Genomic DNA, 15,793 nt, shown 5'->3' with positions numbered 1-15,793 from the left:
TTCAGGGGACCACACAAATGGTCTAGCCGGACTGAGCAAATCAGTCAATGGAGCAACTACCGCAGAGAAATTTTTACAGAAGCTACGGTAGTAGCCAACCATCCCTAAAAAGCGGCGTAGCTCTCGTCTAGTGGTAGGTGCAGGGAATGCAGTTATAGCCAAGACCTTGGCATCAACAGGGCGCACCTGTCCATGGCCAACCTCTTTACCGAGATAGGTAACAGTAGCCTTCCCAAACTCACACTTTGCCAAGTTCAGGGTTAGAGAAGCAGTTGCCAACCGTTCACATACTACCCTTAGCAAGTCAACATGATCTGACCACTCAGACGAATAAATCACTAGGTCATCAAGGTATGCACTACAATTAGGAACGCCAGCTAATACGGAGTTAACCAGTCGTTGGAAAGTGGCTGGTGCATTTCGCATCCCAAAAGCCATGACTGAGTACTGTAGGAAGTTATCTGGGGTCACAAAGGCAGAAATCTCAGAAGCACGTGAAGTTAACGGAACCTGCCAGTAACCTTTTAAGAGGTCCAACTTGGTTACATACTTAGCAGCACCAATAGTGTCGATACAGTCGTCCAGTCTGGGTAACGGGAACGAATCTGGCATTGTGACAGAATTTACCTTTCGATAATCCGTACATAACCTGGACGTACCATCAGGTTTAGGAACCAGAATGCAAGGAGAACTCCAAGGGCTTGAACTTGGCTTAGCCAGGTCATTCTCCAACAAATATCTCACCTCATCCCTCATTATCTTCCTCTTGGAAGCGTTGATACGATATGGGTGTTGCTTGATAGGTGTAGCATTTCCAACATTAATGTCATGTTCCAACACATTTGTGCGAGTAGGAACGTCATTAAAGAGACATGGAAAACTGTGTAGTAGCCTCACAATATCATTAGCCTGTCCATCCGTTAAATGAACCAGACCTGACTGGATAGACAGCAGCATTTCTGAGTTGGGCAATCTAACACACTGCTGCTGAGTATTGCGCAACTCCAAGCCATCAACATCATCAATATGACAGTCCACTATCATCGCAGTAGTAGCAGAGGAGACAGCAGTACCTTCCTCTGTTTTTGAACTATCTAACTGTGTGATGGGTCGGGTGTGGTATGCTTTCAACATGTTAATGTGACACACACGAGTTTGGCGTTTTCTATCAGGAGTTTGAAGCACATAGTCAGTTTCACTTATTTTCTTTTCAATTAAATAAGGACCAGAGAAACGAGCTGACAGTGAAGATCCTGGAACAGGTAATAACACCAGTACTTGGTCACCTGGCTGTAGTGGACGAGAAACAGCCTCTTTATCATAGTGTCTTTTCATGCTCCTCTGTGAGGAAGACAGAGCTTCCTTTGCAAGAGCACAAGCTTGGTGTAGGCGCTCACGAAAGCGACTAACATAGTCCAACACATTCTCATCTCTGGTACACAACTCTTGGGACAAGAACTGTTCTTTAAGGACTTTCATTGGTCCTCTTACTGTGTGACCAAACACTAGTTCAGCCGGGCTGAAACCTAGGGACTCCTGCACAGTTTCACGAGCAGCAAACAAAACTAGAGGAACTCCCTCATCCCAATCTTTCTCAGATTCCAAACAATATTTACGTAGCATAGACTTCAGTGTCTGATGCCATCTTTCAAGCGCACCCTGAGACTCTGGGTGATAGGCGCTTGATACACGGTGCGTAATTGATAAGGATTTCAACACCTGCTTGAAGAGCTTGGATAGGAAATTGGTACCTTGATCGCTTTGTACCACCTTAGGTAACCCGAATGTCGTGAAGAATTTTATTAAGGCTTTACTCACTATCGGAGCTGTAATCCTTCTCAGAGGAATAGCCTCGGGGTATCTTGTAGCCATACACATTATCGTTAACAAAAACTGGTTACCCGATTTTGTCTTCGGTAACGGTCCGACACAATCAACCACCACATGCTCGAATGGTTCACCTATGACAGGTATGGGACAAAGAGGAGCGGGAGGAATAACCTGATTTGGTTTTCCTGTTATCTGACAGGTGTGGCATGTCCGACAGAACTGAGCCACATCTTGTTTTAAACCCGGCCAAAAGAAATGTCGAAGGATCCGATCATACGTCTTTGTAATTCCTAAATGACCAGACCACTGGTGATCATGAGCAAGGGATAACACATTTTGTCGAAAGGCTGTAGGAATCACTATTTGGTAAACAGCATTCCAATCTCCACCCGCGTCAACATGGGATTTCCATTTACGCATGAGGAGATTACCATCAATGAAGTAAGCCACATTCTTCTTCTTCACCTCTTCTAACGAGACAACACTAGAAAAACATTTAGTAAGCTTGTTGTCAACCTTTTGGTTAGCAATCAGCTGCTCACGAGTGACTGGTAACTGTATTGCATCAGCAATAAGTTCAACGTTCTTTAATTCTTTCCTGGGCTGTTTGTCAGAGGTGATCAACTTCTCAGAGGTATCACACAATCCATCCTCTTGATCATCCTCTTTGAACAGAACAGTGTTCGACAAATCTATCACGTCACCCTCTTGTAGTGCCTGAGCACGAGTGACAGCACAAGCGGGGAACACATGTGGATAACTCTGTGCCAACTCATTCGAGAGAGAGTGGTCACTTTTATCCAATACTTCCAATACGGGTACTACCTTTCCTCCGGCAATATCGTTACCCATTATAAAGGTCACACCTTTCACTGGCAACTTAGGACGTACCCCCACTCTGAATATTCCACTGATTAACTCAGAGTGTACTTTCACAAAGTGCAACGGCACTGGGACAAAACCCATTTCAATACCCTGCACTAACACACTGGAACCACAGTATGTATCGTCAGATAAGGGCAACACATCAGACAATATAAACGACTGCGCCGCACCAGTATCTCTAAGGATTTTAACCGGACGCTGAGACGCTTCGTCATTCTCTAGGGACACAAACCCCTCGAAAATGAATGGTTCATAACTGCGGTCGGGGACTGGGTCTTTCAAACTACAGTTACCCTGAGGCACCTGTTTTGTTGCAGACCTCACAACCGTACGAATTAGACCAACACCTGTTGGTGGCTTGGCACGAAGAGGCATCCCTTGTTTGCGTTTAAGCAGGAAGCAATCATTAATCATATGTCCCACTTTATGACAATAGAAACAGGAACGCTCATTCTTCTGGCGTGCTTGATATACTACTGCGGGCCGACTAGGGCTAAAGGTAGGAAACTCAGTGGTTCTACTCTCAGTTTGAGCCGAAAACACACTCTTGTGCGTCAACACAAACTCGTCTGCCAACACAGACGCTTCTGCCAGGGAGGATACTTTCTGTTCGTTTAGGTAAACTACAATGCGTTCGGGTAAGCAATTTTTAAACTCTTCCAACAAGATTAACTCCCGGAGAGAGTTGAAATCAGTTACCTTACTAGCAGCATGCCATTTATCAAACAGATTTCCCTTGTCTCTAGCAAATTCCACATAAGTCTTACTAGAAGACTTTCTATGAGACCTAAATCTCTGTCGGTATGCCTCAGGCACAAGCTCATAGGCACGAAGAACAGTAGCTTTGACCACTTCATAATTCAAACTGTCCTCCAGAGGTAGCGCTGACAAAACCTCTTGGGCTTTACCATTTAATTTACACTGAAGTAATAGGCACCATACCTCTTCAGGCCACTTCAATGCTACGGCTATACGCTCAAATACACAAAAATAGGAGTCAACCTCCGACTCTCTGAACAAAGGTACTAAGGCAATCTGCCTACTAATGTCAAACGTGTTTGAGGACACAGCTGGTGAGGACGACTCACTAACAGGAACAGTAGGAACGAAGGTTAGCCTCGCTGTCTCTGCCTCCAGTTCCATCTGGCGCATTTTAAACGTCATCTGCCTCTGTTCTCGTTCTTTTTCTGCCTCCATTTTACACATCATCTGCCGTTCTTCTCTTTCTGCCTCAATTTTACACATCATCTGCCGTTGTTCTCTTTCTGCCTCAATTTTACACATCTCCAACTGGAGAGTCTCTCGCCTAATTTGGGCTCTCTCTTCCACCTCTAGTTGGAACTGTGCTAAACGGACATCCCTTCTGGCATCACCGTTTGACAGTGGGGAGAGTGGATCAAAATGGGACAATGTGGCTGGTGTTTTAGCCTCACCCTCATTATCAGATACCAATGGGCTTATAGGAGCAGTTACATCCCCTACAGGGTTAGTAGACTCAGGCAGCGGTAACACAAGCACCTGCTCTTCCAACAATACATTTAACACTAGCTGTTTAACCTCCGCCTTAACTACACTCTGCGGAATTGATATTGAGTAATGGTCAGCCAAGGTCATTAAATCAACTCTACGACATTTATCAAAAACCTCCCACGAAGGATTATCCAAAAAGGACTTCAAATCAAAAGTAGCCATCTTACACTACTTCACAAGAGCCAACGAAAATAGCAAACACTAATGCTACTTCAGCTATGACGCTCAACACTGAACTATACCACTACAACAATCTACATGAGCGGCATGGGTGTCAGTAAAGACAGATCCCGGATGAGGCTCCACTTATGTTACGAATCTCTTTTGGCCCGACAGTCTAGGGGGGATGGTAGTGAGACCCGTAACATAACTCATGTAAATTATAATAGTGACAAAGTAAAAGTGAACGAAATAACCACGACAGCCGAAATAATACCGTCAAACTCAGGGTTTATTATAAACACACGGTAATGGGGGGGGGAGCAGGAAAAGGGGCTGAGCTGGACCCAAGGAAAGAAACAAATATGCAAAAACACCCCTAAGCTAGGCTAGCCTATTTCAACAACAGCTAACTAACTAACCAAAAATACAGTGGGTGGTCCGCCCAGTTCTAACTAGTGTGTTTTAACAAAGTTTACCTACGGGTAGTGTATGCCCATGGGCGACTTGTCTTGGTTTCCCCTTTTTCCCACCAGCAAACACCATAAACAAAAACAATACTCACAGGAGATGACAAAGTGATTTGGAGGTGCTCAAACAAAAGAAGAGGTTAATTATTACACAAAGAGCGAGATCTACATACATGGCATTTACAAAGAGATTGTGCTACTGAAATCTATCAAGAGCAGAGATCTACCAACATGTCATTACAAAGATTGAGCTCTCCTGAAATCTACAAAGAACAGCTATCTACCAACATGGCATTGCAAAGATTGAGCTCTCCTGAAATCTACAAAGAACAGCTATCTACCAACATGGCATTACAAAGATTGAGCTACCCTGAAATCTACAAAGAACAGCTATCTACCAACATGGCATTACAAAGAGATTGAGCTCCTGAACAAACAAATGATGGGGTTTTTAAACCATGGGGAAGGAACTGTGATAGGGTAGGAAACAGGAGGAGGTGTGTCTTCTGATTGATGGGTTGATTGTTGACTGATTGGGGAGTGATGATTTTCACCTGTGAGGGGAGACGGAGAGAAAAGAAACACACACAGGATACACACACACACAGGATAATGGTATCCGTAACAGTTATGTTTGGAGGGGAAAGGGGGAGGCTTGCAAGCCGAAGAACACCATCCCAACCGTGGAGCACGGGGTGCCAGCATCATGTTGTGGGGGTGCTTTGCTGCAGGAGGGACTGGTGCACTTCACAAAATAGATGGGATAGAAGGAAAAGTATGTGGATATATTGAAGCAACATCTCAAGACATCAGTCAGGAAGTTAAAACTTGGTCGCAAATGGGTCTTCCAAATGGACAATGACCCCAAGCATACTTCCAAAGTTGTGGCAAAATGGCTTAAGGACAACAAAGCCCTGACCTCAATCCTATAGAAGATTTGTGTGCAGAACTGAAAAAGCATGTGCGAGCAAGGAGGCCTACAAACCTGATTCAGTTACACCAGCTCTGTCAGGAGGAATGGGCCAAAATTCACCCAACTTATTGTGGGAGCTTGTGGAAGGCTACCTGAAACGTTTGACCCAAGTTAAAGGCAATGCTACCAAATACTAATTGAGTTTAGACTTCTGACACACTGGGAATGTGATGAAAGAAAAATGTAATTAAAGTGGTAATCCTAACTGACCTAAGACAGGGAACTTTTACTAGGATTAAATGTCAGAAATTGTGAAAATCTGAGTTTAAATGTATTTGGCTAAGGTGTATGTATGTAAAAAATTCCAGCAATGGCATAGTAATGGGCTAGCACACAATATTAATGGCTATAGTAGCGTTAGCGGTGCTAGTATGTTAATATTATTGGCTGGTAATAAATATACAGTAATACACAGAGCCTAGGAGGCTAAACTGCTAGAGTAGTAATGCAGGCCAACAAGCCACATAGCACAAATGATAGCATACTGTAGTAAGGGATAGAATAGCATAGGCAGTATAAACCAGGATGCAATTAGTGACTAGCACAGTATACAATACATACAAGGGAAGCTAGCATGCTAAACTAGCAGGCCAAGAGCTAGTAGGCCAAAGGCTGTAGGTTAGCATCAGGGCAAGTTAAGATCAGTTTTGGCAGCTATAAATGTTAGGATGCAAACATGCTAACAAGTGGTCATGATGGATGTGGCTATGACCATGTCAGGAAGTGACCAGGCCATGATGATGTCACTGGTCGGCCATTTTAGGTGAGGATGTACAATGACATGACTGGCAGCCATCTTGGTTCATAGAAAGCAATGGGCTGAGATTTTCCCTAATGGCTGAAAATAAAGGTACACAGACCTATGCTAAAGGGAAAACTGTGTGAAGTATGTAACATGGGATTACAGAAGGAGGCAATCCTGTCATATACACATCTTAAGGAAGCATACAGTATATAAGTATATAAGCATACTAACAAAACAATAGAAGGAACAATGCCACCATTGTTCCTGTACCCAATACCACAAAGGTTGACTATCGCCCCGTAGAACTCACTTCTGTCATCATGAAGTGCTTTGAGAGACAAGTCAAGGATCATATCACCTCCACCTTACCTGTCACCCTAGATCCACTTCAATTTTCTTACCGCCCCAATAGGTCCACAGACGATGTAATCACCATCACACTAAACACTGCCATATCCCATCTGGACAAGAGAAATACCTATGTAAGAATGCTGTTCATTGACTACAGCTCAGCATTCAACACCATAGTACCCTTCAAGCTCATCAATAAACTTGAGACCCTGGGTCTCAACCCCACTCTGAGCAATTGGGTCCTGGACTTCCTGACAGGTGGGGAAGGTGGGAAACGACATCTTCACTTCGCTGATCCTCAACACTGGGGCCCCACAAGGGTGCGTGCTCAGCCCCCTCCTGTTCTCCCTGTTCACCCATGACTGCGTGGCCATGCATGCCTCCAACTCAATCATCAATTTTGCAGACGACACAACAGTAGTAGGCTTGATTACCAACAACGACGAGACAGCCTACATGGAGGAGGTGAGGGCTCTCGGAGTGTGGTGTCAGGAAAATAACCTCTCACTTAACGTCAACAAAACAAAGGAGATGATCGTGGACTTCAGGAAACAGCAGAGGGAACACCCCCCTATCCACATCGACGGGACAGAAGTAGAGAAGGTGGAACGTTTTAAGATCCTCTGCGTAAACATCACGGACAAACTGAAATAGTCCACCCACACAGACAGTGTGGTGAAGAAGGCACAGCAGAGCCTCTTCAACCTCAGGAGGCTGAAGAAATGTGGCTTGTCACCTAAAACCCTCGCAAACTTTTACAGATGTACAATTGAGGGCATCCTGTCGTGCTGTATCACCGCCTGGTATGGCAACTGCACCGCCCACAACCGCAAGGCTCTCCAGAGGGTGGTGCGGTCTGCACAACGCATCACCAGGGGCAAACTACCTGCCCTCCAGGAAACCTACAGCACCCGATGTCACAGGAAGGCCAAAAAGATAATCAAGAACGACAACCACCCAGGCCACTGCCTGTTCACCCCGCTACCATCATGAAGGCGAGGTCAGCACAGGTGCATTGAAGCTGGGACCGAGAGACTGAAAAACAGATTCTATCTCAAGGCCATCAGAATCTTAGCCTATGCCGCTCTGTCATCGCTCATCCATATATTTATATTTATATATTCTTATTCCATTCCTTAACTTAGATTTGTGTGTATTAGGTATCTGTTGTGCAATTGTTAGATATTACTTGTTCGATATTGCTGCACTGTCGGAACTAGAAGCACAAGCATTTCACTACACTCGCAATAACATCTGCTAACCATGTGTATATGACCACTAAAATTTGATTTGATAACATGTATACGGATCAAATGCACACTAACCCCTAAAACAGTCCTCTTACATGTTCAGTGACGCACTAACACACAGTTGGGGAAGTCCGAGGAAGGCTGGTCTATTCAGGAAAAGTCCAGTAATGAGTTGTAATGAAGGACAGGAGTTTACAGAATCTTCTCAACCTGCCCTCCTGGAAACAACTAAAGGACAAGTAGGAATGGTGGTCTGTTACCCCCTAGCAGGTAGAGCCTGTGATTGGCTGGCCCTGGTCAGCTGACTGAGTTCCCTGGCAAACTAGTGCCTAACACATAGGGGGGTGAAGTGCCCTATGCCACTAAACAATAGAGTCTGATGAGGCGGGGGATGGTAGCCAACCTCAGCAGTAAAAGGCAACAAAGTTTGTCTTTCCAAATCAAATCCAATTTTATTGGTCACATATACATGGTTAGCAGAAGTTAATGCGAGTGTAGCGAAATGCTTGTGCTTCTAGTTCCGACAGTGCAGTAATATCTAACAAGTAATCTAACAATACCACAACAACTACCTAGTACACACAAATTTAAAGGGATGGAATAAGAATATGTACATATAAATATATGGGCCCGAGGCCAGAGAGAAGGTTAAGGAGAGAGGGTTTTAACACTGATGTTTGAATTATTGATTCGCAATCTGAGGATAGTCTGAGGACAGAAAGTACCAGAAGTTTCATCCTAATTCTGTGCTTTTCATGGCTCATCAGAGAGAGAATGTCATTCTATCCATTTGATAATTACGGCAAATGTTCAGTTGAATGTCACTGGCAATAGGAAACAGATAGTGAGCACTGACATACTGGCCAGTTTATCTCACAGATGAAGGCCACTACAGCCATTTCTTCCTAAAATGATTCATATTGAACAAAGTACATCAGGTAATCTAAATTTGCTGGACAACTTGGCATTCTGACTGACCATCTCATGAAAACCATATCATTAAGTCAACTTTTTTAATCTTGGAAGACAACCACCTTAGTTTTCAGTATAGTGCCTCTGGCAGAGGAAACAACAGCCACAGCATCTGTCTGTGAAAGTCCAAGTCAATCTAATTCTGACAGCAAACTTTTATCCCATTATAATAGCAGGTTATTTATCACTCAACAATTCCACCCAAGGAACTCTCATCAATTAAGATGAACGAGGATTATGACAGGGTTGCTTCAATTACCTGTCATTTTATCATACAAACAGCTAAAAGATTACAGTGTTTTTAGGTGCTATTGTGAAACATTCAAGGTACAGTGGAGTGTGGAAGCCTACAGTTGTATTTGACAGTACACTGCCTGTTGCATCCTCCTGTGTGTAAAATCACTCCATCTTTGAGAGGAAACTGGAACAGCACAGACAGTCTGCAGTAACTCACCTGTCCTGTGTGACACTACAGAGCCCCTGCTCCTGAAAACCCATCTCAAAGTGTCAAAAGACCAGCAGCACCTCTGAGCTGCCTCTCCTCCCGCTGTCTATTGTTGAAGTACAGCAGCAACATCCACTTCCACTTTGACCTAAATCAACGCATCTGTCATAGTGGCGGGCTACCCACCACCCACCCTTCTTCCCCACAAGTCCCCCATCTGCCAGCCCCTATCCTTCCTCCCCATCTCTGCTCTCTGCTCTCGCCTCATTTTCACTCTCACTCCATCACGCACACACAAACACGGAGATCAGCGCAGCGGTGTGTCTCTTCTTCCTGCCGGGGGGGGGGGGGGTGGAGCTTGTTGTTGCAGAGAGGCTGGGTGGACGCTACCATACCATTGTGAATGTGGTGGGGTGGGTGTGATCAGGGATAGGGAGCTCCTCCTTTGATGAGTGGGGCGGATAACAGGCACAGACCCTAATCTGTTCCTGAGCCGTATACTGGAGCTAGAGGAAGGCATCCTCTGTGTTACTTAACTACCGTAGGCCCCGGTCCTGGGTTTGACCCCTTTCATGGGTTGCTTTGGTCTTTATCAAAAGGAGGAATAACTGTTTTGATGCCAACTCTGGTAAGATAACATATTTCTGCATTCTAATCTCTTGATTTTAAAATAGATTCTGACAAAAAAATAATTAATAAATAATAATTTTCATCCTTTAAAAAACAGAGGAAAAGGCTGAAGATGCTATCTCTAAGAGCCCTGCGCGTTTCAGAAAACTTTTTATATCTCAAAACAGAAATCATCACAGGGGTGTTTTTGAGAAACCTTAAAAGATAAGCTAATGCAGTAAACAGTGTACATACATGTAAAAACCGTCTTCAAAATGAATGAGGAGGACCATGCATTTTTAACACGCGAGCATGAAACTCCAATTTCATCAAGATAGATTACGGGTGACATTACACAATCAATAGATACAATTCAGATGCACTTTGCCCTGAAATGTATTGATGCATCAATGTAGCATTGCCGATGAAAATGTATTTGATACCACTGTAAGAAACCATGACCAGAATAGCAAGGATGCGAAAACAAAGTCTAAAGGGAGATACATTCATTGACCTTTTCTTGTACTGTAATTTCTCAAAGATACTCATGAAAGATGGATTGCCATAGAGTCCGGCACGATTCATTTTCACGGTAGTGTGCATTGAAAATAGCTATGGATGAGAGCATTTCGAACCAGGAGTTTGTTGATGTGTTCTATGCTACTTGGATCACAGAAGTGATTTGATGCCACGTCTAAATGGGTGTAGGTTCGGCTGCTCTACTTAGCTGGGCTGTACTGAGAGAGTGTGTGTGAGAGAGTGTGTGTGAGGGGGCAGGGTTCTTGCTGCACTGGAAAGGAACATGTGGTACTTATCCATAATAAATGTCTTGCCTACGCAAGCCAAAAGCCAAGCGTGGCGGTGTGTTACCATCTTTAGATCCCACAGCCAGAACCGGCCTGTTAGCACGTCATCCCCCTCCTAACGAGACAACAGCCAGAGATCCCACTTCCATTCTACCTTATCCTGCTGTCATGAGGAGAGTGTTGACAGATGGGAGTGGAATGGGACACCCATCATAAGGACTCTCCATGCCAGGTCACAGAGGCCAGTGGGCCCAGAGTGGTCCTTAGGTAATTCAGTCAGGTTTTTGTCTCTATTCCACATGAATCTTGATCACGATCAGACAGAAGAGGTTATGTGGGTAACAGCTACATGAAATCCTCCAGAGCAATAGCTCCAACTTTTAGATGTTGACAGGGTCACTTAGATGATTATATTTTTAGGATGGTTGTGTGCTCTGAGATAGGGCTTATATGGTTTGTACCAATACAGTACATAGTCTGGCCCGGGGAAATGTGTGTTTGATCAAAATAGACAGGTTGATTGGAGACTCCATATTGAGCAATAGGACAAATCATCAATGCTTTGCTGCTACAAGTTCTGTAGTTAACTTAGATGCCCAAGGGAAATCACACAATCCAAGGTCTACTTTCACTCTGACGATTTCTCCACTGTTGGTCGATATAGGGACAATATGTAGATTCTAAAAAGTGAAAATACCAGGACTATGGTAAAATCAGGTATGAATACTTCAGGCATAAAGTAAAAACCACAAACAAATAGAACTAAACAGATCAATATGAAATATTCATAGAGGTAATTTCAGGTCAATCTATTTTGTTTATTGTTCATAAACAAATAGCTGAATTAAAAGCCAAATACTTACACAATGCTTTTTGAATGTACCAGGGGCATTATGTGGTTAGTTCAATATACTGGGGGTTGAGAGCCAGGACCTGTAGTTTGTTTTTAAAGTGGGCCCTCCCACAGTAAGTGTCTGATAGAGGGAGTAAAGTGACTGATATGTTATGCTAATGCTTGTACACATACAAAATCACATCCTGCAATCAACGCAGAAGAGTCATATCCATTCATATCCATTCATATCCATTCATATCCATTCATATCCATTCATATCCATTCATATCCATTTTCAATGAAAGTGGACAAATAAAAAAAAGATACACTAATGATGCTATACATTAGAGCTCTATCCTCTAAATCATCAAAAACATTTCAAAATGGTTGAAACTGTACTCGCATGCTAATTGCTTAAGAGTCTATTGATGCTAGTTAGTTGTACAGCCGAGAGGTTTGGCGGCTGAAAATACTATTGTACAGACTGTCCCTCAGTATGAATCTTTAATATGCTGCACTTTAAAGCATATCTCTCTCTCTCTCTCTCTCTCTCTTTCTCTCCCCTGCTCTGGCACTCCCCCACGTTTTCTCTTCCTTTTCATGCCCCTTTCTCTCTCCGTAGTCTCATCGAACACCTCAAAGGTGTGTTTTGACGCTTTGTAGTTACATTTTATCTGTTGACACCATTCCTAATGTTTCTCATAATTTAAGTACATTTTCACAATTACAACAAAATGGTCTTCCAGAACAATACCGGCAATAAAAAAAGAACATAACAATGTGCTTCCTGAGACCCGTCTCAGAGAAAGTGTCTCTTGCTGTAGGATGGATGGTTACAGGAGGCAATAAATAGAATGTGGAGTCAGATGCCAGTGTTTTAATATGTAACCATGAGTTACAGAAGCACAGCGGCACTTCTCCTAACGACACGGTAGATCTCCCACTTCATCGTAAACCCACGGCTCGGCTGGCATCACCTCTACCAGCAGACCCTCTGCTCTCGCCTCCGCTCTCCCTCCCCGGGTCACAAAGGCTGTTCAGACCCATGCCATCATATTTCTCATAACATAATGTCTCGCAGCTCAGGCTTCCCAAATGATTCGTTGGATTTTAATCGTCGACAATTTGAATGTTAGCTGCCAAGGCATATTGGTCATAGGAGACATGTCCTCTGTGTGCCTGAACATGCACATAGTGATTAGTCTCTCCCTACAGCCGCTGCTGTGGGACAACATATTAATAATCATGACGACTTACAGTTATAGGCTATTATCTCAGATTGTAATAATACTATAGTAATAATAATTCATACCATTTGACTTATTCCACATTTTGTTGTGTTACAGCCTGCATTCAAATGAGATATTTCTGTATTTCATTTGTAAAAAAAAAAGTCTAAAACCATATTTTCAGTTTGTCGTTATCAGTTATTGTGTGTAGATGGGTGAGGGAAGAAACTATTTAATCTATTTTGAATTGAGGCTGTAACCCAACAAAAGGTGCAATATAAAATAAAAGTGCAAATAAAAACCACACAGGAACTATGATGTGAGTTAAAGAAACCCGATAATGCAAGTATATACAGGTCAGTGCCACTACCTTGTTCAATGTGCAGGGGTACTGGAGTGGTTGTATATACAGGTCAGTGCCACTACCTTGTTCAATGTGCAGGGGTACTGGAGTGGTTGTATATACAGGTCAGTGCCACTACCTTGTTCAATGTGCAGGGGTACTGGAGTGGTTGTATATACAGGTCAGTGCCACTACCTTGTTCAATGTGCAGGGGTACTGGAGTGGTTGTATATACAGGTCAGTGCCACTACCTTGTTCAATGTGCAGGGGTACTGGAGTGGTTGTATATACAGGTCAGTGCCACTACCTTGTTCAATGTGCAGGGGTACTGGAGTGGTTGTATATACAGGTCAGTGCCACTACCTTGTTCAATGTGCAGGGGTACTGGAGTGGTTGTATATACAGGTCAGTGCCACTACCTTGTTCAATGTGCAGGGGTACTGGAGTGGTTGTATATACAGGTCAGTGCCACTACCTTGTTCAATGTGCAGGGGTACTGGAGTGGTTGTATATACAGGTCAGTGCCACTACCTTGTTCAATGTGCAGGGGTACTGGAGTGGTTGTATATACAGGTCAGTGCCACTACCTTGTTCAATGTGCAGGGGTACTGGAGTGGTTGTATATACAGGTCAGTGCCACTACCTTGTTCAATGTGCAGGGGTACTGGAGTGGTTGTATATACAGGTCAGTGCCACTACCTTGTTCAATGTGCAGGGGTACTGGAGTGGTTGTATATACAGGTCAGTGCCACTACCTTGTTCAATGTGCAGGGGTACTGGAGTGGTTGTATATACAGGTCAGTGCCACTACCTTGTTCAATGTGCAGGGGTACTGGAGTGGTTGTATATACAGGTCAGTGCCACTACCTTGTTCAATGTGCAGGGGTACTGGAGTGGTTGTATATACAGGTCAGTGCCACTACCTTGTTCAATGTGCAGGGGTACTGGAGTGGTTGTATATACAGGTCAGTGCCACTACCTTGTTCAATGTGCAGGGGTACTGGAGTGGTTGTATATACAGGTCAGTGCCACTACCTTGTTCAATGTGCAGGGGTACTGGAGTGGTTGTATATACAGGTCAGTGCCACTACCTTGTTCAATGTGCAGGGGTACTGGAGTGGTTGTATATACAGGTCAGTGCCACTACCTTGTTCAATGTGCAGGGGTACTGGAGTGGTTGTATATACAGGTCAGTGCCACTACCTTGTTCAATGTGCAGGGGTACTGGAGTGGTTGTATATACAGGTCAGTGCCACTACCTTGTTCAATGTGCAGGGGTACTGGAGTGGTTGTATATACAGGTCAGTGCCACTACCTTGTTCAATGTGCAGGGGTACTGGAGTGGTTGTATATACAGGTCAGTGCCACTACCTTGTTCAATGTGCAGGGGTACTGGAGTGGTTGTATATACAGGTCAGTGCCACTACCTTGTTCAATGTGCAGGGGTACTGGAGTGGTTGTATATACAGGTCAGTGCCACTACCTTGTTCAATGTGCAGGGGTACTGGAGTGGTTGTATATACAGGTCAGTGCCACTACCTTGTTCAATGTGCAGGGGTACTGGAGTGGTTGTATATACAGGTCAGTGCCACTACCTTGTTCAATGTGCAGGGGTACTGGAGTGGTTGTATATACAGGTCAGTGCCACTACCTTGTTCAATGTGCAGGGGTACTGGAGTGGTTGTATATACAGGTCAGTGCCACTACCTTGTTCAATGTGCAGGGGTACTGGAGTGGTTGTATATACAGGTCAGTGCCACTACCTTGTTCAATGTGCAGGGGTACTGGAGTGGTTGTATATACAGGTCAGTGCCACTACCTTGTTCAATGTGCAGGGGTACTGGAGTGGTTGTATATACAGGTCAGTGCCACTACCTTGTTCAATGTGCAGGGGTACTGGAGTGGTTGTATATACAGGTCAGTGCCACTACCTTGTTCAATGTGCAGGGGTACTGGAGTGGTTGTATATACAGGTCAGTGCCACTACCTTGTTCAATGTGCAGGGGTACTGGAGTGGTTGTATATACAGGTCAGTGCCACTACCTTGTTCAATGTGCAGGGGTACTGGAGTGGTTGTATATACAGGTCAGTGCCACTACCTTGTTCAATGTGCAGGGGTACTGGAGTGGTTGTATATACAGGTCAGTGCCACTACCTTGTTCAATGTGCAGGGGTACTGGAGTGGTTGTATATACAGGTCAGTGCCACTACCTTGTTCAATGTGCAGGGGTACTGGAGTGGTTGTATATACAGGTCAGTGCCACTACCTTGTTCAATGTGCAGGGGTACTGGAGTGGTTGTATATACAGGTCAGTGCCACTACCTTGTTCAATGTGCAGGGGTACTGGAGTGGTTGTATAT

General features: G+C 44.1%; 1 protein-coding gene across 2 annotated transcripts in view; it reads left to right on the top strand.

The window, feature by feature from the left end:
- LOC139370466 (synaptic vesicle glycoprotein 2Bb) overlaps positions 1 to 15,793 on the top strand; it is a 57,953-nt gene that overhangs the window by 9,229 nt on the left and 32,931 nt on the right. The window contains exon 1 of one of the 2 annotated variants that reach the window (XM_071109964.1): positions 10,101 to 10,238. The exons of the other annotated variant lie outside the window; for it this stretch is intronic. The gene's annotated coding sequence lies outside the window, so the exon portion shown is untranslated. Of the gene's footprint in view, positions 1 to 10,100; positions 10,239 to 15,793 lie in introns of those variants that run through there. 2 annotated transcript variants of the gene reach the window in all.

This window comes from Oncorhynchus clarkii, chromosome 2, assembly GCF_045791955.1.
Source record: "Oncorhynchus clarkii lewisi isolate Uvic-CL-2024 chromosome 2, UVic_Ocla_1.0, whole genome shotgun sequence".
Taxonomy (NCBI): Eukaryota; Metazoa; Chordata; class Actinopteri; order Salmoniformes; family Salmonidae; genus Oncorhynchus; species Oncorhynchus clarkii.
This window is presented reverse-complemented; position numbering and strand designations above follow the sequence as displayed.